Raw genomic sequence first — 6,319 nt, 5'->3', positions numbered from 1 at the left:
CCTGAGTACTGATGAAACTCAGGGCAACCCCTAGTCGGACGACAGGACTAACACCCTTTGAACTAATGACACCCTTTGACCGAAAGGGCTATGAGACTGCCAGAAGTCTTGGTTACAGGAAGTGAGGACATAGGACCTTATAAAGACAGGATACGGAGGTTTGTGATGGAACTTTGTAAGCAGTACATGACTTAAAAGCACAGGCTAGAGATCAACAAGTAATCAAGGACTTAGAGAACGACACTAAAGAACAGAAGGTCCAAATACCCCAAGTAGACAGTCAAGTGATTAGGTAATAGTAAGGGACAGGTGTGCCTGCGTAGTTATAAGGGCTATCGGCAAGTAGAAACACTGGACCCAGTTGGAAAACGTAGTCACTAACTAACCGGTGATGACCGGGAAATATTGTTTTTTTGCAGGATTTTGGTGCTCATGGGAATAACGTGAGTTACGCAGCCTCATATCAAGGACAACAGGCTGAGGGATGGCAAGGCCTGTATTACAGGGACTCGGGCGACATTAGTTGTGATAAAGAATCAAAAATGCTGACGGTGACAGATGGAGCAATACTGGACTTAAATTGCAGCGTCGGAATAACGAGCATAAAACAATGTAACGAGGAAACGAAACGACATTGGGGATGGGCCAGTAATACAGGACTAATAATTGTGTGAATAAGACCGCGGTGTGTTTTATAACCAGGAGGGGGGGGGGGCGGACACAAAGATACTGCCCCTGGGGGAAGGGGGCGCCGATTTCACTCAACATCTATGAATGGTGATGGAGGGATATCTCCCGACATAGACCCACCAACACGGCCCCATCCACTACTTTAGCAACAGTGAGCACTACCAGGACCTTGACCACCGCACCACCAACGTGTCCAACTATTAACACTGGGGCAAAAGGGGGATTGGTAATAAAGCGGACCAAGGATACACTTTGGGGTACGTCAGTGAATAATTTAACAGACTTAACCATCCCCAGCTTCTGTGGGTCAAACTATAAACCTGTATTAAAACCTGACCCTGCAAGCACTTGAAGGCCCTGAATCAAAAACCATGAGGTCTAAAGTGGAAAGAAGGATCGGGGAAAAAAAGGGATACTAGAAATGGTAGGCGCGGGATATGCGGCGGGATGCGCAGCAGGAGTTGCGACGGAAAACACTATAGACCTGCACACGATAGATGATCGGGTCAACGCTCTAACCCAAACCTTACAGGGATTGTTGGATAGGGAATTGTCACAAGTTGCGAGACCACGCCAGAACTAGAGCGGAAAGAATCCTGAATAGAACCATATGGACAGAAATAGTATGCGCAGGGTACGGAGCATGGTTACTCAGTGGTATACAACATAACCTAGAGCAACTTCAAAATTTAAATCTATAGCACAGTATGATGTGACAAAGGGAGATCACCTATACCAAACAAATAATATAGAGGATATAAGAAATTAAACTCGCATGCGGTACCATGACAATCCAGATATGTCATTGAAGAGAGCAACAGTACAAAGAGTCTCAGCATAGATGATTGTTATAAAAATAACCAAGCTGTTTTATGTCGAGATCCACTACGAATGATGAAAGATGACTGTGGATATCACCAAGTGGACGGGTGCACCTTGAGTATCACCCCCCTAGCACGGGACTGCCGCTGTTCCACGAGGAAATGGGGAATGGTGTGTGAGCACCACGGCTACTGAGATGACGGTCATAAATAAGGGAGGAGATACCTCATGCCCCATCATGAATACTGACTTCTGCTTTACCCCGCATGACGAGACACACATAAATGGATATATTATAAACTCTGAACTGAAAGAAGAAACCATCAATGGGACAATGATAGACACTATCCGAGAAGGATATGAGAAGGCCATTGGGCCACAAGGGAAACCGGTACCCGAACTGAATGAGGAACAAACTCAACTGGAGCAGGATATTCGGAAGCAACGACTGAAATATATAGTCCTAATGGAAGACATAGACAAACTGCAAAGAGACACTGAGAAAATGTTGGCTATCCAGCCGTGGTATAAAAGATTTTGGAATGCTGGACTCAATGTGCAAGTGCATCCGTGGATACGGATGGTGTCACATATATTGGTTGTAGTGCAGGGGATCATCTTGGTCATCTTACTATTGTTAGCCTGTAAAAAGTGTAACTTACGTAAGAGGCAGGCCACAGCCCGAACAATAGTTAAAACATTGAATAAAGGGAATATAGACAGTCCAGCAGAAAGGACTTATTTAGTATAACCGTGATGGGAAAGCCAACAGGTGGGTCCTGCAGTTCGGGAAGTAGCACTATCTAAGCGAAAGGAGAACCCTGGAGGCTCACCCATGAGGAATTAATTGGGAAATGGCAAATCTTGGGCACATAGCCAAGGGCCATTTGGGGCATTATAAGGGGAGGAAAATCGATACCTGAACTGAATTGTAGGGCTTATCAATATTGGGAGTTTCTGAGGAATCATAAGTAGCCAACAATGCATTGACCCTTAGCACAGATTGATCGAAGATGAAAACATACACTCAGTACTGAATAACACATCCACCAAGGGCAGTGGAGAGTCAACAGCCTAGAAAGATAGCAAACCCTGGGAAGCAAGTCATGAGGAACTGAGGCAAAGTTGACACCACTCAGTAACACATTCCAGGCGGGTGACATGTGATGAGAGATGGCCAGGTGGGGGAGAGCCACTCAGAGCCAATCTGAGCAGTCGGCCAATCGGTGGTTTTGTCGGAGGGTCGCACACCTCAAAAAATGTATAACTGTAATTGAAAACCTTTGTTCTGAGAAGTGTTTATCAGAACCTTCCCGAGCATGTTTGAATAAAAACCGGTTGAACCAAGGTTTAGTCTGAGTGATTCTGTAGTCGCTATACGAGAGGACGGGTGTCGATTCCTTATATCTGGGAGTCCACCTAGAGGAAGAGGTCTTCTTTTTACCCCAACAGCAAGTTAATTCACTTCTTTAACAAAGATTGCAATATCATACCCTATACTCACCAAACTCTACCTGGGCATTGGTCCATCTCTCCACCGCATTTGACTGGAGAGGTACTGTGCAGGTAGTGTAGAGTCATAGCAGCTGGTTTCTCTCATCTGAACTGCATAGGCTATTAAAGCAAAATTTGTAAAAGTAGTCAGCTTATATATACTTATCTGAACATTCAGCATGCCCCTTCTTCACATTCAAAAGAACATAAGAAATAGGAGCAGGAGTCGGCCATACGGTCCTTCGAGCCTGCACCATCATTCAATAAAATACTTTCCTGCCCAATCCCCATATCCTTTGATTCTCAGAGTCCAAAAATGTTGTGATCTCAGCCCTGAATATACTCAACGACTGAGCATCCACAGCCCGCTGGGTAGAGAATTCAAAAGATTCAAAACCCTCCGAGTAAAGACCTTTCTGCTCATCTCAGTCCTAAATGCCCAACCCTTTATCCTGAGACTATGGCCCCAATTTCGCCAATTTTTTGGAGCCAAAGCTCAGTCCAAAGATTTCCCAGTGGCGGGGCGTCGGCATCTACTACCAGCGGCAGAATGTTTGCCGCCAAACATTCTGGCGCTGGTATACCTGTAAAAGGAGGTTCCGCGTCATTTCTTTACATAAGGCCAACTTTCCCCACCAACAAAATTTTTAAAACTGGCGCAGAGATCCTAGAAACACCTTTGGGAAACCCTTCCCTGCAGTTAGAGAATCCGCACTGGCCCGCACCTATCCCTGGCCGTAGGGACTTCCATTTATCTTACAATTACATTTTAAGGTAATTTAAAAACAAAATTTTAACCATAAGCAGGTATAAAATAAAAAATAAATATAAACTTACCCATACTGATGCTCCTGCGATGAAAAAAGAATGATGGCAAAAATAAAATTAAAAAATCTTTACCTTTTTCCATCAATGTCCTCCCAGCCCAAAATACTCCAAATAGTTGAGGGAAAACATGATAAAGTTACAAAAATACCAATCCTCTTCTTCTTCTTCTAGGCCCAAGGTCCTCCACCCACGCAGCCAGCTGCTAGCCCAGGCCCAATGTCTGCACACAAAGGACAGTGCAAGACACTCCAGGCTCAAAGGCAAGCAGCAGTGATCTCTATTAAAGGTGGAACATTACATTGAAAAAATAATCCCACCACAAATCTTTTAGGATTTTATGGAGTGTTGGAGTGCTTAAGTGGAAAATATATAATTTATATTAAATGTTACCACCACAAATCTTTTATGTTTCAAAGGAGTGTTGGAGTGCTTAGGTGGACATAACCTTATGTTTATTAAATATTCCCACCACAAATCTTGTATGTTTTAATGGAGTTTCGGAGTGTTGGAGTGCTTAGGTAGACAATAAGACTAAGTTGTTGATGGATCCAGACTGGCTGAGGGTCACTGATATATGCACCATGGTACTTCGTTTCATGTATCAGTGACCCAGAAAAGGCAGGATCCATGAACACCTTAGTATTGGAACCGGCCCCTGTATCATTTAAACCAATAGGTTGCAAGGGGTGAGGTTATTTTACATTTTCAGTCAGGTTCTCCTGCAATATTTATTAGTACAGCATTAAAAAATGAAGTGCAGGAGTCAGGTTAAAAGTCCAAAATTAAAATGTTTATTAAACATTTGTATAGCACAGATGTAATTAGCTTGACTTTACTTATGTTTAAACCTTCATAACTTTAAAAACTTTATTCAGAACCATGGCAAACTTTACAAAGAACAAACTAAAGCAACCAAAAAACAAACAAGACATCTATTCTCTTCCTTAGCGCTGTGCGCCAATCCTGCCCCAGTAGATGCCGCTACCCCTGCACGTGCCCGTAGTTGCAGACTTCTGCTTCCTTGCCCCCCGTACCCCCAGGTGTAGTCTGTTTCTTTTCCGGCGCGGCGTTTCGTGATGCTGGGTGACAACAGGGACAGAGCCAAAATGTGTCATAGTGGAATGCCCGGGTACCTCTTCATAGTCAACCTCATCCTCAGGATCAACCCTTGAACTTGGTGTAGAGTGGAAAGCGCTCCTCGCATTAAGGACAGCCTGGGTGAGCCCACCTATTGCCGATACTATCTCGTTCAACCGTCCCGAAAGTATTTCAACTTGTAATGACAGTCCCCCCAATTCTGCCCTCACCCCACCAAAGGCTTCCAGGGGCAATCGAGATTGTTGGAAGTTCACCCCGCTCATCCCCACAAGATGTCCTATGTTCTCAGAGTCCAGTGTTTCTGCATCAGGTCTGGAATTCGCCCTCCAAGACGTCTCGCAGGTGTGGCTTGCTGCGACACACTTGTACCCGCAGCCTCAGACATCACATCTAGAAAAGTCCTCTCGCTTGATTCGCTCTCGAAAGGGCTTGGAATCCTCGAGGAGTTCAGCACCTCCAAATCCAGGGTAACCATCTCGTCATCCATGACTTCTTGCTGCCCGTCATTGTCCAGAGTTGGAATATCTGGCGTGGCGTTTTCTTGAACATTCTCTCCTTCAACTTCAGGTGCACCTTCTGTCTCCTCCTGATGTTCACCCTCTGCGAAACAAAAGATAGATGCTTGGTTAGCAGCATTGAGGAAGGAGAAGCATAGGAAGCACATGCAGTACATAACATTTAGCCAACCCAGAATGTGCAATTTGCAGGGCTTACCCTCAAATGGAAAACTGGGCCCAGCTTCCGCATTGACTGTTGGTCCTCTCCTGTGACATTTAATCATTGACGCTATCCTCTGCTCCACGGCTGTTAGTTGCAGCCTACTTGGCGGACCTCCTCCAGTTTGTGACCATTCTCGGTTGATCTGTGACACCACCTTCTGCAAAAATTTTCATCGCATGCGGTTTCAACGCACATTGGAGGCTCCGCCCTGCAGAGTTGGATCGGGTAGCGTCGGTACCAGAGGGTGCACATATGGTGAGGAAACTATGAATTTTTATTTTCAGTGCTGAGGGGCCTAAAAAAAAACGGGCGTCCAGGTAAGTTAACACCATTTTTCTTCTTTAGGGAAACTTGGGGTCCAGGTTCCCTAGTTCTGGACTCTCCGGCCAGGGGAAACAGCATTTCAGCATTTACTCTGTCGAGCCCTCTCAGAATCTTACATGTTTCAATGAGATCACCTCTCGTTTTTCTAAACTCCAGACAGTATAGGCCCATTCTACTCAATCTCTCCTCATAGAACCTCCCTCTCATCCCAGGCAAGTATATCCTTCCTTAGGGACACAAAACTGTACACAATACACTTGCTGACAACAGTGAACTGCCAAAAACATTTATTTATTTAACAAAGTAACCTGTTCAGACAGAATTACACTGGATAATGAATATA

General features: G+C 44.8%; 1 long non-coding RNA gene across 1 annotated transcript in view; it reads right to left on the bottom strand.

Annotated features, from left to right (window-relative positions):
- Nucleotides 1-3,066: 3,066 nt before the first annotated feature.
- The window catches only part of LOC139229172 (uncharacterized), a 30,679-nt gene continuing 27,426 nt past the window's right edge, over nucleotides 3,067-6,319 (bottom strand). The window contains exon 3 of the long non-coding RNA XR_011587673.1: nucleotides 3,067-3,126. This is a non-coding gene — a long non-coding RNA (uncharacterized lncRNA). The remainder of the gene's footprint in view (nucleotides 3,127-6,319) is intronic.

The sequence above is a fragment of the Pristiophorus japonicus genome, chromosome 18 (assembly GCF_044704955.1).
Source record: "Pristiophorus japonicus isolate sPriJap1 chromosome 18, sPriJap1.hap1, whole genome shotgun sequence".
NCBI lineage: Eukaryota > Metazoa > Chordata > Chondrichthyes > Pristiophoridae > Pristiophorus > Pristiophorus japonicus.
This window is presented reverse-complemented; position numbering and strand designations above follow the sequence as displayed.